Genomic DNA, 23,578 nt, shown 5'->3' with positions numbered 1-23,578 from the left:
TGAGTTTGGAGAGGAAAAATGATGGCATTTATGGATGATAGAAATGGATTCAATTGTTTCATGTTTCTTGAAATTGGTCATAGAAAACCAATCGTGCACGAATTGGTCTCCTTAAATTCTTTGATTTCCCTAGAACCTGAAAACAAACATGGCACTAACAGTGCAACAAACGTAAGTGTGTTCAAAGAGAAGTGAGCAATTTCTCTAGGTACATACGCAAAATTTGCATAATTGATAGGTTCATGATGTGTTTTCATTTCAAATGGTTAGCCCAATTTCACAATTGTGGTAATATATCCAATTTCTAAAAGAAACAATTTCGTCAATTTATGTTTGAATCATAGCATTTCATAAAGATAAAGAAATATTATTTGCGAATTCTTAATGATTCCTACAAAATAATCCTCAATAAAAAATTCATCAATCGATCTTGCAGATAAAGTGCCTTCATAGTTCTTCTTCTTTCCTGCATCATTCTTGAAAACATAATCACTAGACAAAACCAATAAATTTTGATCATGATTTTCTAATGAGAATGCATTGTTGACAAGTAGATATTGAGTTAAATACATAGTTGTGAAATTATTTTTTCAGCTGCAGAATTGTGGTTCAACTGCAGAAGTGTGCAGTTTCTATAGCTAAAATCCTAAACAGACAGTCAAGTACACACAACTATGTATTTTTGTTATGAACAAATAACCAATCCAATCTTCAAATTGATCAATACATTTTCCAGAAAAATTAGAAAATAGATTTTTTTTTTTTTTTTGCTTCAACATGTGTGTTTTGAGTGGACCATCACGACAACGTTTTTTCAATTTTCTCCAGTCACTAAATGAATTTCAAATCAAATTTTCATGACAATTTTCCATGGCAATTTTCTTAAAATAATAATAATAATAATAAAACACCAATCCAACAATTAATGAAATATTTACAAAACTAAAAAGTAAAATAGATGTACACAAAAGAAAAACATATATACAAACTAAAATATACATACAAACAAACATAACAAAACTTATAAATGTACAAATGTTATAAAAAAAACACTTCAATAAAAAAATGATAAAAACAAATATTATACAAAACATATATATACACTTTTAAAATTTTTTAAAAATAATAACAAAAATTATACATATAAAACATTAAAACAACATTCCACTAACATCAAAATATACATATACAAAGAAAAATTAATATGAAATTTGCCATGGTTGAAAATGAAAATTTAAGGCATTGCAAGTGAATATCTAAACTGATATGAACTGATAAGTGGTTTTGACTAGGTAGCAGCAACATACTCCGAAGCTAAGTGATGGCATTGCGCATAAAATTCATAATCATTTTCTTTTCTGAAGCTGTTCTCCTTTCAACACCAAGACGTCTTTCTCATGGACTCAATCAAAATTGATTTGTTTCAACGATTTGTAGGATCTAAAGGTAGCAAGTAAAAATTGTTTTTCCATGTAACCTGGAAAATAAGGCTCTAAAGAGCCTAGAATATCTCTGAATTTGTTACGAATTTGCGAAAATTGTTCATTGTATTATGGTTGACCTTGTCCTGAGAAAAACCCACTTTTTATGTTTTTGAAATTGCATTTCATTTGGTCAAAGAATGAGTTTTAAAATGACGTGTTAAAACTGCTACGTGTTTCCTCTACTTCACGTAACTGCTTCTAACGCTGGTGGGTTCTATTAAATACAGGAAAATTTGCATTCATAGGGTGCAGTATGTATGTTCTTTATCACTCATGGCCCCAGTTCTTCATTTGGGGTAACATTTGTAACGGGAAAAACAATTTTTCGACGTTATGTGACCATACGTAGCGTGGAAGATGCCTGCATGGATTTTTCTGGACAGAAGATTCCGGTGGGCTTAGAGATTGCGATATCGTTGTGTCCTAGGAGCCTGACTCGAGTGAGAGTGTGGGAAAGAAATGGATCGTAATGCTCAGAAACAAAACAGACGTTTTTGAACTTTGCAATCGAGTGTTATCTAGAGGGCTTCCATTTTTTGGTTTTTAGTTTTTGTTTTTAACACAATATTTTTTCTTCAGAAAATTACTTGACGAAACATGAGTTTAACTATAAAAATATACACTCACATTTTTATCAGTCATGTTGGCCCCCTGGATGGTAGCAAAATTAAAGTTTGTGGTATGGATCTCCCACGGCCTCATGCTAAAATAACGAAATCCTTTGCCCTCTAAAATGGAGTTTGGTAACCAGATATGCAGCAAATTAGATCAAATTCAAAACAAGAATTATTTTTATATTTTTATATTTTTTATTATGATGGATTTTTGAATTTGGATTCCAAGCTAACGCAATTTTTTTCTTTATGGGTTGCATGAGAGCCTAAATTGTCAATTTCTTAATTCTCTTGAAAAAAGGAATTGATCAATTTTATTTAAAAATTTACATTTCCCTTATTCAAAAACATTACCAATTTTTTATGTTAATTTTTTATTGAAATTCTAACATGATTTTTTTATTTTTTTAATTATTTAAAATCAAAACAATAATTTTTTTATTGAAAATATTTATGATGTTAATGAAAAAAAATGCAAGAAAATAAATAAAAATTTAAGGAGTTAAATTTCTAAAAAAAATGCAATTAAGAGAAAAAAATGAAATCAAGTTTGATTTTATTTCCTAAATTTCTTTATTTTTAAGTATATGAATGTTTCCAATGGAGCCATGTGTGTGACAAAATTAAGATATGCTCATATGCAGGTTTGAAATATATTCTTTGATACATACATATATATGAGAGATCAACTGTCTTGATTGAGATGACATGGGAAGATACTAAAGAATGGAATATTGGGATCCAATGACTGTCTTGAACCAAAATTCAATATAAGCTTGTCGTCCTTGGCTTCCTTCTATCATGCCATGCAAGTCCTCACATATGTGATATCCATTCGTAGAATCTAGTGATAGGCATACATGAAACTTTTCAATCTTAGGTTCCAGAAACTGCTCTTTATCGACGAGCATTCATGATTCTTGGACCTTATCTCAATCTTCTTCTTTTGGTTGTTGTTCTTTAATGGAAGTTGGTGAATAATTTTGCAATATCTCGACATTGTAAGTGGATTGAGGTGTTTTATTGTTGGGGATTCGAATTGGTTGTGCAGGTAGTGGGAAAGGTTGAATTGAGATTAGCTGAGAGTGAAATTGATGTTGTGGTGGAGGTGAATGGTATGGATAACATTGATATTGGTATTGAGGGTAGTGAGTGAAATATCAAGTATATGATGGATTTCCTCTCTAAGGCTCTTCCCAACCCTGTTTCCAAGATTGCTTTTGAGATTGGAATTGAGATGGCCAAGGTTGCCAAGGCAAAGGTGTTTTCCAATTATGTTGTGCATAACCTTGAAATCGTGCACAAGGATATTGCATCATATTGTGTTGATGAGGATTATGTTGTCCTCTTGGAGCTTGATTCACTCCATTATCCTTTTGGTAAATTTTAATGTTATCAAGTGGACATTCATGCAAAGCAACATTTTCAACTTTTTTCTTGTTTTGCATTCTTAGCATCTTGATTTGTTCATTTAAATTAAAAAGAATGTTTAGCAAATTGTTAATTTCAGTTTGACTTACCAATCTTGTTGTCAACTTACTTTCCCTTCCCATAACTATATCTTGGGGAGATCTTCCATACTTTTCTTATCCTCTGGATATTTTCTTGCATAATTCACAAATCTCTTTAAATGACAATTGATAAACATCTCCTTTTCCCACCAAGTTAAGAAGATAAATCCATTCATCCTTTATAGCATTTAGCAGGAGACTTTTTAATATATTTGATCCTAAATTATGCATTTTAGATCTTTTTATATTATAAGTAAATCTCTCCACTAGGACTTCTATATTTTCATTCTCTTTTTTATTCATCTTAAAGAATTCATTTCTAAGTTCATGGTGTTTGTAATGATTTTTATATTTTCCAAAAATACCCTTTTCATATCATCCCATGTCCTTATAGAATTTGTTCCTAAAGCCATGAACCATCTAAGAGCTTTATCCTTCAATGTTGTTGGAAACAAGTTCATTTTTTGAATGTGTAATGAGTAGCCATAAGATCTACAAATGATTTCAAATTCAAAAAGAAAACTTTTCGGGTCTTCTGATCTCATACCTTTGAAGTTAGGAAGTACGGATGGAGGGATGTTCTTCATTTGAACATTGACATCAGTTTCTTGAATGGTAAATCCAAAAGGATTTCCATCCATTTATTCATCCTCCTTTGTCATCTCTTCTACATGCAAAAATAAGAATTCATGATGTGGATGTGTGGCTCTTAGTGCACAACGTGATATAGTGAGGGTGGCATGTGGTTGAAGTTTTTTTTTTTAATAAAAATGATATGTAACTAAATGATTTATGCATCTACATGCTTTAATCATGCATCTAAAAAAACTGAAAAATGAACTCTCGACTGAAAGCTAGTTCCTATGCACACTTCCCTCGCAACAGTGCCAAAATGTTGAGGTAAATTAATTACCTATCATTTACTTGTCAACCTAGGGGTTTCGTAAAACTTGTGAAACATGCATGCATTGTATATGCTAGACATTAACTTCCAATTTAGTTCAATCTAACTATGAAACCAAATAACGACAAACCAAACTAACCTATTCTAATTCAACAATCAATTCAAAATAAATTATAGTACAATGCATGGAATTGAAATCTTAATCTATCACACTTGTAGGAATTGAAATCTAGATCTACCACACTTGCAGAAATGAAATTGCATGAAATGAAATCTACTCTAAGGGATCGTGTGTGCGTTATCAAATCAGGATCATATGGAATGAATAATCAAAACAACATGACATGAAATGAAAGAAAAAATAATCATTCTTAGCCTATAGATATGAAAGCAAATAAAAACAATCACTCTTAACCTCTCACACAGGAAAGGATATGAAATAAATAAATCTTAATCTATAAAAAACAATAAATCTCACAAATTACAGGTTGCCAATCCTAAAGCATGAGGGATGGAAAGTTGAGAGGCTCCAAATAAAAGCATAACCAAATCAAAGTGAACATCACTCATGAGCATGTTGCCAAATCCAAATTCTATATTCAAAACATGAGAATTTGCCCTACTTTTCAGATGCCTTTGAAAGGAGGAGGTTCTCCTATTTATACAAAAACATAAGAAGCTACCTAATTAATGGAGGTCCATTATTCTCTCCCTAGATCCCTAGAAAATCTCATAGAGTTACAACTCAAATAGGTAATGATGAGACACATATCCTCTTTGACCTTTATCCAAATCTTCTTCCATATCTTGAAGGGAATTCGAATCTGATCACTGGAGACCACATAAGGGTGCCTTGGAAGCTTCCAAATGACCTACACATCATGAAACTCAAGCCACTTTTAATTATTATCAAGTATATGCCATTTTCTAAGTTTTAACCATTTAATTCACTTATAATACTAGAAATAATTAACTTTTGGAAAACACAAATGGAACCCATATAATTAAGAAAATGAAGGCTAATGAAAGGTTATATGGTCATGGAATTGTGACATGTGAGTGAAATGGTGGCGATATAGGTAAAAGTGGATGATATTTTGAATACATTTTGGAGACTCTACACTTCTCTAATGTGAAGTTAATAACCAGATATATTCACTCTCTCATGTAATTCAAAATTTTGATGTTATTCTTGTTATCTACTAGTTAATTGCTTATATGTTGTTATCGTTATTGTTATATGGGTTAAATTTAATGCAAAATTATTCTAGGACCTTGAATAAGTGATTAAATGCATGCATTGGCATTTAAGGGATTATGCGAATGTTCCTAGAGGCACCTCTTAGGTTAAAGATCATGAACTTTATCTCCTTCAAAAATTTGAAGTATAAATATCTATTAATCTAGTTGTTTCCCTTGGGGGAGCTAGAAAAGATCAATTAGGGCTCTATAACTACAAAATTCCATGAATCTATGCATATCTTGAATCCATCCAAGCAATAAGGAACTAATCCACGTATCCCTTTAGTGGTGAAAATAACACTTATTTTCTTTGTTTCTTCCAATTCTAGGACTCACCCACAAGGTCTCCTAGGAATCACACAGAGTCATTTGTAGCCATAAAAAAACATTAAAAATTGGTCCACTACCACGTTGTAGTTTTCTCAATAGGTCCTCCAAATTTCAAGCAACTTCGACGGTGGAATCCAACGATATCGCAAGCCCTGGCTCGAGGGCCATTTCTCTCCCTAGGTTGATTGGGTTAGTGTCTTCATTTGGATCATTGCATTAAAATTTCAAAAGAATATTACCCCTTCGATTCTATTCTCTTGCCTAACTAGTTCAATCCCCTCGTTGGTTGATCAACTCCATACCCTTGAGCTAGTCTCGGTCCACTTCGGTTATTTGTGGTCCTCCAACTCTACAACTCAAATTCAAAAAGGATTACATAGAATCCATTTCTCTATAATGATCCTTCGGTATAGGAAGCCCATTTTGAAGGAATATGCTCCAAACCTAGGCTCAAGTGTTCTCTTAGCCTTCCTACAGAGCCTATCACCTTGATTCTCAAGCAATCTATTTAATTGAGTCTCTCTTGTGAATAAGATTTAGGAGTCACTACATGTTTTATAATTGATCCATATATTCATGTGATCCCTCTCATACTGGGACTCCTCTCATTGGTGAAAGTTTGTAAAGAGTAGGGAGCCTTAGTCAAGGTGAGAGTGGGCTATCACTCCATTGTTGCCCCTTAACCTAGTAGTTCCTCAATAGGATCCCCTCCTAGGACCCCTGCTAGTTTGAGATGTAACAAGACTAATAATCAGAATAAGTTTTTATAAATGACAAGCGAGGAGTAAATACGAATGAAATTTTTGAATTTTCATTAAGATAGAACATAAATGTATACAAGGAGACAAATACTATTGGGTTTCATTTCCCAATGTATCTTCATCTTCTAGCTTCTTTCATTTCTCTATGTACAATATTTACATAGGATTTCCTAATCCAAAAGATTAGTTGTCATCATTCCCCCCTTTATTTGAAGGGATGTTGTTTATTACAAGAATCATTATGAATCTTTCAAACTTTTCCTTTCCAAGTGCTTTGGTGAAGGTGTCTGTAATTTGCTCATTTGTAGAATAATATCGTAGGTGGATTTTTTTGGCTTCAACATGATGTGGAATTAGATGGTATTTTGTGATGGGATTTGTTTGATCATGGAAATTTTGGTTATTAGCCAACTTTATTGCAAAAGTGTTGTCAATCAAAGAGGAGTTGAATGTAGTTGTTTCTCCTGCAAATCTTTTAGAATTTTCCTAAGCCACAAAATTTCCTTTGTTAATTTAGCTGTTGCCACATATTTTTCCTCAATTGTGGAATTTTCTGGAACTGATTGTTTTTGTGAATTCCAAGAGATAGCTCCGGATCCAAGAATCATAAGATTACCTGATGTAGATACTCTCGTTTCCTTATCTCCATCGAAATTTGAATTAAAGTATCTAATGAAGCTAAAGTCATCCACCTATGTATACTTGCATCCAAAGTCTTGAGTTCCCTTCAAGTACTTTAGAACTCTTTTTGCAGCAGACCAATGAACCTCACAAGGCTTTTGCATAAATATGGAGAGGATTCCAACATCAAATGAAATGTCTGGTTTGATAGTAGTCATGTAGTTGAGACTTCTTACGAGGTGTCTATACTTTGTTGCATACTCAAATTATTTTCCTTCAATCGATGTGAGATTTAAGTTATGTTCCATTGGAGTAGTAAAATAATTGCACTCAAACATGAAAAACTTGTTCAACATATCTCCAATGTACTTCTTATGAGAGAGGAATATAAACTTCTCATGTTGAGTTACCTCAATAACAAGGTAGTAGTGAACATAACCCAAATCTATCATTTCAAAATCTTTCCTCAACTCATTTTTTATGGATGCAATGTAGTTACAATTATTCCCTATAACCAAGAGATCATCTACATACACTATAAGATGTACAATTATTTTTCCAACTTTCTCGACAAACAAAGTTGCATAATCAAGATCGTAAAGTTTGAAATTGTGTTTCAAAAGATAATCAGTCAATTTCTCGTACCAAGCTCATGGTGCTTGCTTGAGGCCAGACAATGGTTTTACAATATTTCATATTTTTTTCCTCACCCTTCACAACGAATCCTTCTAGTTATGACATAAAAACATTCTCTTTCAAATCTCCATTCAAGAAAACAGTTTTACATCCATTTGATGGAATTTCAAACCGTTCTAAGCTATCAAGGAAAAGAGACTCTAGATGGTAACCAGTTTGTTGTGGGGGGTGGGGGGGGGGGGGGGGGGGGGGAAGTCTCCTCATAATTGACCCCTTCTTTTTGTGCAAAACCATTTTCCACAACTCTACCTTTGTGCTTGTCAAGTGAGCCATCTTTTTTATACTTGTTTTTGAAGACCCACTTGCAGTCTATTGGTATAAATCCCAATGGAGGATCAACCAACTTCCAGGTATCATTCTTTATCAAGGAAACATATTATTTTTGCATTGCTTATTTCCATTCATCATGAGAAGAGGCTTCTTTCAAATAATTTGGTTCAAAATTTGTAGACAAATTCAACTCACAATCATAAGAAAGATCCACATCAACAAGTGAATCAAGATTGTCTATATTACCTCCATTATGTCTAGTTGAGCTTCATATTCCTATCCTTCCAACCTTTTCAGGATGAGAACTTTCAAGTTTCTCTATCAGTCATTTTGGAGGACCTTTCTCAGATGGCCCAGGCTACTTAGTTGACTAAGATGGGGCTAAATCAAGATTTAGTCTCCCAATTTTGTCAATCACATCACTCAAAATGTCATCTCTAGCTAGAGCTTCATGCGAGGGAGAGAGTGGTTCATAAGAAGATTCCTAGATTGATCCAGTATAGGGACCCCTCTTCAAAATGTGGAATCTCATTATCAAACACTTGGAATTACTTTTCATGTCTGAATTTGTCCAAGAAATCAAGTTATCACTCAATAACATTGTGAGTCTTGGAATATTCAAGAAATACCACATCTCTACATATTTTAAACTTCTTATTCATTTCACGATAGAGATGGTATGCTTTGGAGGTATTTGAGTACCCAAATAAGATACATTTATGTCTCCTTGCACCGAGTTTGTATCTCTATTCCTTGGGTATCAAGGCAAAACAGGTGGAACAAAAAACCCTGAGATGTCTCACCAAAGGAATGTGGCCATAACACATTTCACAGGGAGTCTTGTCTTATATAGCATGAGATAGACACATATTCTTTATATACATAGCACAAAACTTCATCATCCCAAAACATCAACTTATCATTCTTGAAAAATATCATTGAATGTACCATATTTAGGATTGTCCTATTCATTATTTCAGCTACTTCGTTTTGTTGAGGATTATAAGGCACGATTGTTTGATGCTTCATCCCATGTTGGCGAAGATAATTTTCAAATTAATTTGATATATATTATTTTCCATTATCAGTACGAATAGATTTAATATAAGATTGTGCATCATTTTCAACCCATGCACGAAAGTTCTTAAATGTTTCAAAAGCTTCAGATTTGTTCTTCAACAAGTAAACCCAACACATTTTGGTGTTGTCATCGATAAATTTCATCATATATTTATTACCATTTGCAGAAGGAATAGGCATTGAGCCACATAAATTAAAATGAATGAGTTCAATTTTTCTATGTGCTCTCGAATTAGAATCATAAAAACATTGTTTGTTGTGATTTCCTAAGATACAAGCATGACATTGCTTAGGTTTCCTAGGAATAGTTGGCAAACCAATAAAACCATTTTTCTTCAACAAATGAAGGTTGTCATAGTTCAAATGTCTAAATCTAACATTCCATAAAAGACTCAATGGAAGTGTACCTTCATTATAGTGAGAATTGTATGAAACATTACGTGCACGAGCCGAGGTTCCTTGCAACATCAAAAGTATTTCTCCTTCTATCCCAGTTGACATGACAAGTGAGTGATCTTATGCATTTATAACCTTGAACTTGCCATAAAATATATTAATGCAGTGTCCTTGATGGTGGATGTTGACCAAAGGCAACAAGTTTCTCCTCAATTATAAGAGGTATAAAACATCATGTAGAAGAAAGTCTGGAAGGCCAGGAAGTTTGAACCATGTGGTGCCAAGCCTTGATGGCTTGAGTTTTGACTTGTGTGCAAAGTATATTGCTTCATCAACATTATCAGTGAATTCTTCAGATAAATATATCTTGAAAGCCATGTGGTATGTTGCTGCTGAATGAAGAAACCAAACATATTTCCATGAAGCAAGTGAAACATTAAATAAGTCTTCAGTTACTCCAATGTTGTAATGTTTCACAAAATAATGAGCGGATTTAGGTGTTTTTCCTTTCCCTTTATCAGGATTTTAACATTTTTCTTCATTTCTTCTCTACTCGACTTTTTCCCAAGGAAACTTACTTTTGGAATCATCATGTCAATTTATGTTACATCGTATGAAATGAAAATCAGAGCTTTCTCCTTGGAAATGTCTTCCCCCCTGCCTCTAAAATTATCCCGTCCTCTTCCTCTTCAGCCACCTCTTCCTCTAGAAGAATCTTATTCATGATTCTTCTCTTTTTGTGTAAGGCACACAAGTACTTTAGAAGACTAAGGAGTTGTCTTCTTCCCAAAATCCTTCTCTTTCTACAAACTTCTTCTCAAGGGAGTCAAAAAAAGTCTCCTTAAGTTTTCCACTTGCTTGCAATGACTCAAGGTAATATGAATAAGTGGGTTGTAGTGCCTTTAGGTTGTGAGAGGAACATATATTTCAACACTGGTGGCTTTTATGTCATGCAAAATAGATCGTATTTCTAATGCTAAGGAAAAAGGGTCATCATTTTTCAACTCAAGATTGCACAACTTAATCATCAATTGAACAACTTCAAGTTCAGAGTGTGAGTCACATAATTCCTTCAACTTTTTTAAGGCTTCAAAAGAGTTTGAAAATGGTCAAATATCATGACTCACCTCTTCATTTACTGATGCTGCAATCAAGGCATAGTCCTTTTTGTTCTTGTTCTCTGAAATGGAAATCTCCTTATTTGAAGTAGGTTTTTCAAGTGCATTGTCTTATTCTTCTTCACAAACATATTTCCACAACTCATTAAAAATTAAGGTGTGCTCTATGATAGTTCACTTTTCCAAATAGAACTACTCCCGCTTTATGATAGTTCACTTTTGCAAATAAAACTACTCCTACAATGGAAATTAATAAATACATCATCAAAATGTACCATGTAATTTGATTTCCAAAATAATTACAACCTTACTTTTTCTTTCTAGATTAAATAAAAAACTTATTATATAAATGGCAAAATTTCACTTTACACTATGCCAATTTTATTTTTTTGATATATGTATACCACCACTCACTAATATAAGATATATCAAAAGCATATGATCTTATATCACAAACATATATATCATGTCCACCATTCATATAAAAGTTATACCACCACTCACTCATAGAAAAACATTTTGAATGAATAAAATATGTGAATCATATCCATACTTTAACATAACCAACACATGTAACCGAAAGGGCTCTTCACACTTATTCATTATCCACTTAACGTATGTGAGCACCTCACCATACAATAAGCACTAATCAAAATATATCGACCATTTTATAATTCGTTGACGACCAAAAATATATTCAATGCAGCAGTCAACTCACATCACCAGTAACGCACGGTGCTCAGAAAAACAAAGGATAATGGACCATATATTACTTACGACCTTTCACATTTGAACATCATCTGATATCGAACAAGAGCACCAACAACTCACAGTAGTAGAGTCATTTGGTCTTCAACAGAACGCCCACGGTCTACATATCTAGCAACATACCATCACAAAGCATACACCGCACAATTGTCAGATACATCCGCTTTCATGCAGTCCAATGAAAGGGCAGTCTATAATGCATAACACCGGCCACATGCTCAACGCATTTAACAAGAAGTCCCGATTTCAACCACCGTGCTGGATTTTTCACCACCAAAAATTTTCACTCCATTTGCATATGTATGAACCAACGCATGCAATCCTCAATGCTCCAGATTCTGGCAGAGGGCAGAGAATAATTGCAAGAAAAAATAAGGACAATCATAGGCGTTACAACACAAAAAAGCCTAATTTGGGACGTGTGGCCAAAAGTAATTCCGAATGAAATTGTTGTATTTGTATTAAGATAAAATATAGATATATACAGGAAAAGATTATTGGGTTTCATCTCTTTCAATGTTTTTTTTAAGTCTTTTATTTCTTTTTTACCATATTTATATAAAATTTCTTAATCCAAAAGAATAAATGTTAAAAAAAAATAAAAAATCTTTATATAAATGTAGTAAAAGATATCAAACTTCAAAACCTTTGTAATATAACTAAAATGAATTATACCAAAATTGATTCTACAGGCTCAAAAGAGGGCTGACGGGCCAGGAATAATGTTATTAGTTTCGAAATGTACCTAAATATATAATTACAAATTGTTACAAATAAGCATGGTGGTGGCGATAATGAAACTTGTAGAAATAAACTAGCACTTCCTAGCGAATTCGGGTACGCCATAGAGGCGGAACTATCCTATAAGCAAAGATAAACCCTAATGCTGACATATAGTCTGGTAGACCTCAAAAAAGTAGCAAGGAAAACGAGTTTCAGAACCTCGTACCAAGGTGAGTCGAACGGTTCGAAGAGGAACCCAATAGGGACGATGGACCTCATATCGGTAAGAGAGTAACCTGCTTGTAGTCAAGGTAAAACGATGGAAATTTGAAAGAAAATTAATAATAGCTGCAAGTAAGAACTTGGGTTTGTCGAAAAACCCAAGGTAACTATTTCCTTATCAAAGGAACTTAAGAATTGTGGAAAAAACCGATTAAAAATAAGAGACTTAGTGAAAAAACCCATAAAAGATAATAGTGCAAAAAAAAGAAGAAGTAGATTCACATTAGAGGACTGAAATAGGCAATACTCGGGTGTTTTGGTGGAGTGCGAAGCACGCTGGGTGCAAAGGGGTAAAGCCCTGCCAAATCAATACACCTTGGAATAAAACAACAGAAATAGGCTGTAAGACTTTGAAATAAATTTATCAGAAGTTTACAAGCCACTGTGAGAAACAGAATTGAAGAAAAAAGGGCCATCGCATATCAAAACCAGAGGAAAACTCTCCCACAGCAAAGAAGGGGTTAATGAATCGGTCCGTGGAAACCGTTGCTGCAATCCACAAAACACTACAGGAGAATTTGGGTACACACCCTCCAAAAACTCGAGGTAGATATTACCCTAGTAAACCCCACCGAACGTACTGTCACCCTTGGACGCTGAAGCGAATGGGAGGGTCTCAGGCGAACCCTGGAGGTGTTTATGGCCAATAACCCTCGCAAGGTATCGCCACTACTGGATGGAAACCCTTGCTAGATGAACGATCAGGATTTCTTCATGCAACCCGAGAAGTGCAACAGAAACAAAAATATTTGAAGTCCAGCTTAATTCCACGGTATTACAACCGGAAATCTCGAACATTCGAATCCAATCATATGTACTAAGGAATATGAGCTAACATTAATGTAAAGAGCTATCCAGCTAAAGCCTCATTAAAATGAAATCCTGTGAATAGTAAATAGTCCCACCAGCATCCTGGTACGAGTCTTTCCATAAGCTATAAAGGTTGAGAGATTCAGAAAATGGTAAACAAGAACACATAAGGCTAAATCGCTTTTCAGCGATAAAAGGGATTTTGTATTTTGATGTGAACAGATATTTTAAATCGGTGAATAGTAGAAAGGGTATCGAGTTCACATTGTTAGCCAGTCAATGAAGTTGTGGATATGGTTACCTTGTATCAAGCGTATCCAGTCCACATTGTTAGCCCATCAGTTCACACTGTTAGCTCATCAATGAAGTTGTGCTTAGTTGAGTATTAATTATGTTATAAAGGTAGAGTAACAATTATATTATGTGAACTTAAATTTGGAAAGTTTCAAAAGAAAAGACTTCTAAGTATATAATTAAAGAAAGTTTCAGAAGAAAAGAGTTGAGTACCAATTATATTATGTGAACTTAAGTTTGGAAAGTTTTAAAAGAAAAGACCGTTAGGTATAAAATTAAGGAAAGTTTTAAAAAAAGACTGTTAGGTATAAAATTGAGGAGTACCAATTATATTATGTCAACTTAAATTTAGAAAGTTTCAAAAAAGAAGAGTTGAGTAACAATTATATTATGTCGACCTAAATTTGGAAAGTTTCAAAAGAAAACACTGTTAGGTATAAACTTAAAAGTTTCAAAAGAAAACACTGTTAGGTATAAACTTAAAGAGTACCAATTATATCCTGTTAACCTAAATTTGGAAAGTTTTAAAAGAATAGAGGGTTAGTTTAAAAAAAAATTGTTAAATATAAAATTAAAGAAAGTTAAAAAAAAAAAAAAAAAACTAGTTACAAAAGCAAAAACTGTTAAGTATAAAATTAAGGAGTACTAGTGATATTATGTTTGGAAAGTTTCAAAAAAAATAAGTTAAATATAAAATTAAAGACGTTATCATATAGACAGAGTAGGTGTTAATTTTAAGAAAATAAAGTGAGAACTACTTTCTGGTATGTAATATTCATAACAAAAAAAGGGTTAGGTATAAAATTAAAGAGATTATTATAATGCAGAGAGCGTGTGTTAATTTTAAGAAAGTAAAGTGAAAACTATTTTCTTTCTAATTTCTGATATTTAATATTCATAACAATAAATGCATATCTATAAGCAGGTAAGTTCTTTCTGGAGCAATGAATGTTGAAAGAATGGTTTTTCATATATATAATTATTAGACAATACCTATAAAGTGAATGGAATCTTTGAACTACGATTATAGTTCAAAAGAAAAAAGAAAGCTATAAATAGTTTTTTCCTCACTTAGTGGTTGGGTTGACCTTTGTCCAACCTCTTGGATTGGAATTATGGTTTGAGTGGAATTATGGTGTGAATGGGTTATATTTTCCATTTTCTTGAACTGCATAGGTTGAGTGACCTTATTCTAACCATTTTTAAAAGTTGATTTTGAATTAAGAACTTATTTTTGCAAGGTGATATACTACTTATTTTTGTAAAGTGAGATATTATCGAGTCTAGAAAGGTTCTACAACTTAGTATGGAATTACAACTTAGTATGGAATTAGATTTTATAGTATTTAAATTTAAATATAAATAATTGAATGCCAACTAAATATGTTAGGAATGTGTTAATGTGTGTATAATAATAATAATAATAATAATAATAATAATAATAATAATATATTAATTCAATTTAAAATGGTTTGACTCTAAATTATTGTTTTCTAGTATTAAGGGTATCCCGTTCACATTGTTAACCAATCAATAAAGTTATGATTACCTTATTAATACAAGGTTGAGTACTAATTATATTATGTCAACTTAAATTTGGAAAGTTAAAAAAAAAAAATTGTTAGTATAAAATTAAAGAGGTTATCATAAAGGACAGAGTAGGTGTTAATTTTTATAAAGTAAAGTGAGAGATACTTTCTTTTTAATTTATGATATTTAATATTCATAATAATAGAGGCATATTTATAAGTAGGTAAGTTCTTTATGTAGCCATGAACGTTGAAAAAATGGTTTTTTCTTTCGGGTCGGAATAATGGGAATTGTTACAAAAATATATAACGATGAGATAATATCTAAAACGAATGGAATATTTAATCTTACGCTTATAATTCAAGGTCAGAAAAACAAGTTACAAGTAGTTTTTTCCTCACTTAGTGGTTGGGTTGACCTTTGTCCAACCTCTTGGATTGGCCTTATGGTTTGAGTGCGCTCTCTTTTCCATTTTCTAAACTGCATAGGTTGAGTGACCTTGTTGTAACAATTTCTAAAAATTGATTTTGCTGTAAGAAATTATTTTTGCAAGGTGAGATATTACTTATTTTTGTAAAGTGAGATATTATTGAGTCAAGGGAGGTTCTACAACTTAGTAAATTAAATTTCGTAGTGTTTAAAAATGAATATAAATTTTTAAATGTCAATTAAATATGATAGAGATATTTTAATTTCCATAAAATGAAACATTATTTATAATAATAATAATAATAATGATGATGATGATGATGTTTCTTAAGCGGCTTTGGATTGATGGTGAATGGGTGCACTGTTAATGCACTCTTTGCCATAGGTTACTGACTCAAATCCTCACTGGGTACTTATCTATAAAAAAAAAAATTAATAAAATATAATGTTAATTCAATTTAAAACAAATTGACTCTAAATTGTTAATATGATTTTTCCAGAAAAAAAATTCTTGAAAAAAAACTTAATATAACTAATAAATAGATTCAATTCAATTTGTAATATTATAATTTTCATTAATAAAAATTACAATCAAAACTCAATATTTACAATATACATTTTTTTCTAAATTATTATACATCTCTTTATTTATATATCATGTTATACCTATCGCATTAAATTTAAAAAAAAAAAACATATATATAAATTTTTTTTTATGACTTTTGTATTTCATTCTAAACAAAAGTGCACATGAGAATTCTAAAGATCTTTCATTGGAAAGATCTTATGATAAAAAAAAATCGATTGACCATGAAAAGACTAACAAGAGTGCACATGAGAATTCTAAAGATCTTTCACTCGAAAGATCTTATGATAAAAAAAAATCGCCTGACCATGAAAAGATTAAAAAGTGGGCCTATTTGGCCATGAAAATAATTAATAAACATAAAAAACAATGTAATTAGGGACATATCATGTGACTAAATAAAGGGATTTGTTCCAAGACGAGATCCCTGTTGTTTTGGGGTATAACACCTTGAGGTGGGATGACATGGTTGTGTTTTATAAAATCTAGTTTTTAGTTGAGGTGTTTGATGTGATGATGTAAGTGTTAGACATGAAATGTTGTATCCTAAGGTGCTTTTTAGTAAGGGTCAGTTGACAAGTTTTTCCTGTACAATTTGGTCTCTAGTAGAGATTTTTCATGTGACGATGTAAATGTCTCATGGAATGCATAATTTCTACTGAATGCCCAAACCTCTCCATCAAGATTCTGGCAACGAAAAATTTCATATGCCAATATAAATTAGCTATATCTATGTACTAGTTGAGTCGTTCACATGTATGCACAATTTCTAACACGCCATCAAAAATAATAGTTTAATAAAAATAAAAATAAAAATATTTCTATATATGAAATTTATATTTATTAATTTATTTTAACTTTCAATTTATCAAGATGAAAAATCAAAATGAGTCTGATGGGTCATTTTAGATTCTGAGATATTATGAAAGGAGTCATCAAAGGGATTATGAAAAGAAGTTTTTAATAAGAGTGGCTCTAAGTGGGTTTGGCTCCGAGTGTAATTTACATCCTTTTCCTTATCATGATTGATATGTCTAGGGTGGTAACGAGAAAAAAATGAATTAAGTTTTGGGAGGCCTCTCAATTTCTTTCTTTTATACCCTTATTTTGGATTGACATTGTCTCTGATAAGGATATGCTAGTATTTATGGATTCAAAGTCTTAAGTGCTAAGCCTTACGTGGAAGGGTGTGCTATTGGGTAACATTAACTGTTATTACTATGTTTTGGAGGCCTGGGTATATCGATAAATTCTCCTTATGTTGTAGGTGATGTTTGTTCTTTGACATCTCCGAATTTGGAGTCTTCTTGGTTTGATGATATAATGGACTAATTATTTAGAATTAGTGATTTAGGAAGAGTGGGTGCTTCTATGTTCCTGGTTTAATTTTGATTTTGTGTATGACATCCTCCACTTATGAGCGCAAAAATCAGATTGCGAACATTGGTAGTCTGGAAGGTGATGAGCCCCAGAAATGGGTAACGATATGGGCTCATTCTGCCTATTATTTTCATTTAATCCACCATTCTCAATAGTTTTGTGCTTGTTTTTGAATATATTTATGTCAATAGAGTGAATGGGTGTGGTCACTATGCCATATAGTCTAATGAGTGTTTATTGCAGATTTGTTGGACAATTTTGGACAACGACCAGGAATTTAGGAGCAAAATGATAGCCAAACTCGAGGAAACGGGGATGAAGACTCATAGGAGGGATGTCTCCCTCATTAATGACCCCCTCCCTCGAATTATTCATCAACAGGTCGGAGTACAAATGCCCACATTGATGATTCCAAGGGGTAGCCGAGTAAGACTCCAAGTAGGGTTGTTGTTATCTTTAGTTCTAGGTAGCCGAGTTCCTTAAGTTTAGGAGGATTGTTGGGAGTCCTCACTTGTATAAGTAAGAAGGCTTCAAGCCTCAGTAGGTTAGCTGTTTCATAGTATATTTTCATAATTTTGTGCAGCCTTGTACTCAACTCATTTTTGAGCTCTTTTTGAAGACAGTTTTGTGATGTAACTGCTATTTTTTTATAAATGAAGATGAACCAAGTTTTGAACCAGCACTGATCTTTTCTAGAGGGCTGGAGCTCTTTGGTTAGCGCCCAGCCCAAGCTGCCCGGCACGTCCTTTTTGTATTTATATGCTTTTGCTTCCATTCATGAGATAATTTCTATTGTTTAGGTTCATTTTGCTTCATTAGATTAGGTTGCTTTTGATGATTAGAATAGTTGTTTTTGCTTCAAGTTGCTTAAGTAGTTTGTTGTAGTGACAAAAAAAGATTCAGAAAGGTCAACAACAGGTCTTGATCCCCTTCTCCCTCCTTGGGACCATGATTTGAGGTCAAGGCACTACTGCTGCCACCAAAAACATAGTTTTTGCCCTTCATGCAATTGCTAGTGTGATATTTTGAGTTGGAGAAGTTGATATTAATTTGGATTCACATGCTTAGATAATTTTATGTTTATTTACCATGGTTTTCTTACATAATATTCTTATCATAAAGTTTTGATCAGCATTTCTCTGGTTTTAGGTTAGAATTTAGGCTAAAACAGACAAAACTCTACTTTTCGGTTCTTACTTTGGTCAGTTTTGAGAAGTAAGTGTGAGGCTCCCTTGTAGGACATCCCAGCTTATAAATCCTCCATAACACAAAATTTATTAGTTCATATCTCAACATTTCCCCACTTATTCACCACATTTTCCCAATCTGCCCTATTTTTTGCGTTTTTCCACAAAGTTGCTTCCTTGCCCTTTGAACAAATCCAACCATCTCCTTCGTTCCTAATATTCATTGACAAAGTTCTAGACCCCTCAACACCTTCATCCAGCCTTCATTTCCTATTTCCCATCATTTTTCCACCTTCAAACCTCTGAAAACCACTCTCGGCCTCCTCCTGTAGATCCTCCTATAGAACCTCTTGTAGATCCCCTACAACCTCCTGTAGAATTTTTTGTGAGTGATTTTTCGAAGTCTGATTGTAATGGAAGTCTTTAGAAGGGTACTAGGGGCTTCTTAGGACCTATCCACACCTTCCTCACTATCTACAAAAGCCAACTTCATCTTCTTTTGCCACCAACCCTCTGCACAATCGCAACCAGTCAAATCACAAGCATAATAATTTCACATAAAAATAATCAAAAGTACAAAAAGATGATTTCTTCTCATTTCTCCTTAGAAGTAGCTTGAATAAATGCAATTTTCCTTTTCAATAGTCAATGGCACCCATTTCAGTAGTTTCCATCTCTTTTCTTGCAAAATTAAGGTTTACTAGGGTTCTCTAGGGTTTGCATTTCATTTTAGTTTTCCTTCATTTTATGCAAGTAGAATAGCCCTTGTACAGTTAGTTTCCTTTCCTCACTGATAAAGCTTCTTCTGAGATCCCATAGAAGTTGGCTTAAGCTCCTAAATAACTTGCGTCAGTTGATCAAGTGACATCCTGCAGTAAGAGCTAGTACTTGTGCATACGGCACCATCGCTTCCAAGTTTGTTATGAACTACCGGGTTGATAAAAGTAAAGAAGGAAGCCCCAGCAGTTGCAACATTATTACTGCAATACTGGAACCCACCACTCTTTTTGGCACCATTATCGGGGAAGCGTCAAAGTATTTTGTGATTACTGCTTTTCTTCTATTTTCTACTGCAACATTCTGCTAAGTAGTTTATTTTAGCAAATGTAGAGTAGTTGTTTCATTTCAATTCTACAATTTCAATTCTGCAAGCATAGATTAGACATTTCTTGCTTTCATTTCAATTCTGCAATTTCATTTCAGCAAGTGTAGATTAGGCATCTCCTACTCTCATGTCGATTCTGCAATTTCATTTCTGCGAAGTAGATTAGTCATCTCTTGCTTTCATTTCAATTCGGCAATTTTCATTTCAGCAAGGTTTATTTTAGTTAGTTGCAATTTTTTGTTCAATCAATTTCAGTTTGCAAGTAGAAGCAGAAAAAAAAAAAAAAAAAAGGATTTTCTTTCATGCCTTGTAGGAAGAGAGACAATTCAGGGAAATTCCTACCCAACACCCCCACCACATCACTAAGTCATCCATCTCTCTTCTTTGGTGGTAGTGATCTAGAAGAACCTATAGGTGAACCTCCAGAGATATACGAAGATCCTATAATAGAAGAAGAGCAAGAAACCATTCCTCCTGAGACCATGGCTATAAACAGAAATGTTAGAGGAAATGGGAAAAGAATAGAATGTTCCTTTCCTATCCAAGAGACCAATGCAGACACAAAAATGAAAAAAATAAGTCCTTCAGCCTTACCTCACTTCCATGGATTGACTACCAAAGATCTTGATACCCTCTTGTTTGAATTTGATGTTCTCTGTCAAACCTATGACTATGCAGAAGATGAGAAAAAGTTGAAATTGTTCCCTTCTACCCTCAAGGATGCAGCCTTGCACTGGTTTATGGGGTTACTTGGAAATAATATCACAACTTGGGCTTAGATTCAGCAAGCCTTTAACAACAAATAACTGCACTACTATAGGTCAAAGGATACCAAGGAAGAAATCTTTCGCATGACCATGGGGAGTGATGAATCTTTAAAAGACTATGAATAGAGGTTTCAACTCAGTTATAAAAGGGCCAGGTGCACACTTGACCCTGAATCTCTAAAGTTGGTCCTACTCAGAGGAGTCCCTGAAGACATTCTAGATACCCTCCATTTGCTGGCTAGGGGAGACATCTACCAACTACCTTATGATGACATAAAAACTATGTTTAGAAACCATTCTAGGTCAGCTAGAAAGAGAGGTAGGGGAAGTCAACCTTTAGCCAATACATCCTCATCTAGTTCATCCCTTAGAAACGAACTTGAGAATCAGCTGGAAGATTTCAAGAGTGAGGTGAGGTAGAATCTTTCCATGCAAATGGATACCTTTCATATCAAAAGGAAACAAGAAGAAACCAAGAGGGATTTAGCCATCTTTTGTCACAGGTGCACTAGGAAGCATCGTAGGAATGAATGTCCATTACACTCTATAGAAGTGTGTTTAGTTTATGAAGAAGACCATCTTACAAATTAGTGCCCTTCCTTGCCCATAATTAAAGCTACATATTAGGGGGTTGAAGGAGCCACTGAACCACTCTATTTCATGAACCAAAGGAGGCCACATGGACCCAAACCTTACCAGCAGGGAATGCAAGGGACATCCCAGACTTATTACAACCCCAATCAAGCCACTTCCATGACTTCTTGGGGTCCCCTTGCTCATCCTTTCTGGTCCACACCCCCTCCTTGGTCGTATCCTCCTCAATAATAGGCTCCTCCAGTTGCTCATTCATTTCACTCTTATTCTCAGCCATAGCCTTAGTGGAATGCACCACATCACGGGTGAAGGCCCCAGTACAACTCTCCTCTCGCTCTTTTGCGTCCACCACCTGCTCAACCACAACCATTACCTCCTGTTCCACCAAGAAAACCCCAAATACCTGCTCAACCGAACCCAAACCCCAACAACAAACAGGCCTAGCAGGTATATAGTGGAGAAATATCATGCTTGAACTATGATGTGGAGATTCAGGAGATTAAACTATGATCTGAGAAGGTTCTCCCAGATAGCCAACCTCCCCCTAAGGAGGAAGAGGAAGAAAAGCAACAGTGTGAACCAAAAGTCACTTCACCCTTTCCTAAGAGACTAATTGGAACCAGTCAACCATCCCCAGAAGAAATTGAACTTCTGGGAGAATTGAAACAGTTATGTGTAAAAATACCACTTCTCGAAGCCATAAAGGATGTGCCTATATACAACAAGATAATCAAGAAGAAGCGCTTCAGGTACCTAGGCAGGCGCAAGAGAGATGCCCCAACTATCAATATCATTGGACAACTGTCCGACCTGATACTGGGGCAGGTGATCTTAGGAAATATCTAGATCCCGGGAGTCCTGTAGTCGATGTCCACATTGATGGCATCGTAATCCCTCATACCTTGATTGATCTATGGGTTGCCATTAATGTGATGACTAGGTACACTGTTGGGTTGTGTTATATTCTTTCCACGGGTTAGAGGGGGGGGCGGAGCCCACCTTCATTGCGTCGATTGCACAGCGGGGGGGGGGGGGGGGCGGGTAGCCCCCGTCGCTACCCCGGGAAATTTTTTTTTAGACCCTATATTAGGTTGGGCGAACCTACCTATGGATTTTGGTCCATGGTTTTGGATGTGATGGTTTTTGGTCCATGGTATTGGATGCTTCGGCATGTATAAATATGTATTGTAACATTGAAAGGAATATAATGAAAAATCAAGCTAGTAGTCTCGGTTTTGGGATCCAGGGGAAAATCTCTGTGTATATGTGTTTTATGTGTTATGCTCTCGCATTGTTTATTTTTCTGTGATTTAGAATTCGTATGCAGGTAATTTCTGTATGGGGTTAAAACCTACATTTGGTATTAGAGCTGTTTTGGCTTCAAGGGGACGCCTTTGTTGCTGAGGGGTTTCACTCAAGCTTATGGTAGACCCTGTTCAGTGGGAGATCTGCGAGATCGATTCTGGTGGTGAAAGAAGATGGTGAGCAGTGGAAAGATAGAGGTCGAGAAGTTCAATGGTCAGAGCTTTGAGTTGTGGAAACTCAAGATGGAGGATCTGTTGGTGGATAAAGATCAGTGGATCGTGGTAGATCCAGGTACTAAACCAATGGTAGTGACCGATTAAGAATGGAAGAAGTTGGATCGGAAGGCAAAGAGCACAATACGATTGTGTGTCTCAGATTCAGTATTGCTGAATGTATCAGGGGAAGCTACGGCGAAGGCTTTTTGGGACAAGTTAGGGACTTTGTACTAATTTAAGTCTCTGGTGAATAAACTATTCCTGCAGAAAAAGTTGTATAACCTAAGGATGAAATATGGAGACTCGGTGACAGAGCATCTGAATGCATTTAATACTATGGTAAGTCAGTTAGCGTCTGTTGATATTAAAATTTCAGATGAAGATAAGTGCATCAGTTTGTTGTGTTCTCTACCAGATTCGTGGGATAGTCTGGTTATTGCAATAGGTAGCAATGCAACTGCTTTGCAGTTTGATGAAATAGTCTCAGCCTTGCTGACGGAGGAGATAAGATGGAAAAATATGGAGAGCTAGAATGGTGATGCCTTGTCTGTACGAGGACGGTCCCAGAATAGAAAC

Source organism: Pinus tabuliformis, chromosome 9 (assembly GCF_031772625.1).
Source record: "Pinus tabuliformis cultivar Carrire ecotype Pingquan chromosome 9, CPIR1, whole genome shotgun sequence".
In the NCBI taxonomy this organism is placed as follows: Eukaryota; Viridiplantae; Streptophyta; class Pinopsida; order Pinales; family Pinaceae; genus Pinus; species Pinus tabuliformis.
Note: the sequence above shows the minus strand (reverse complement) of the source record.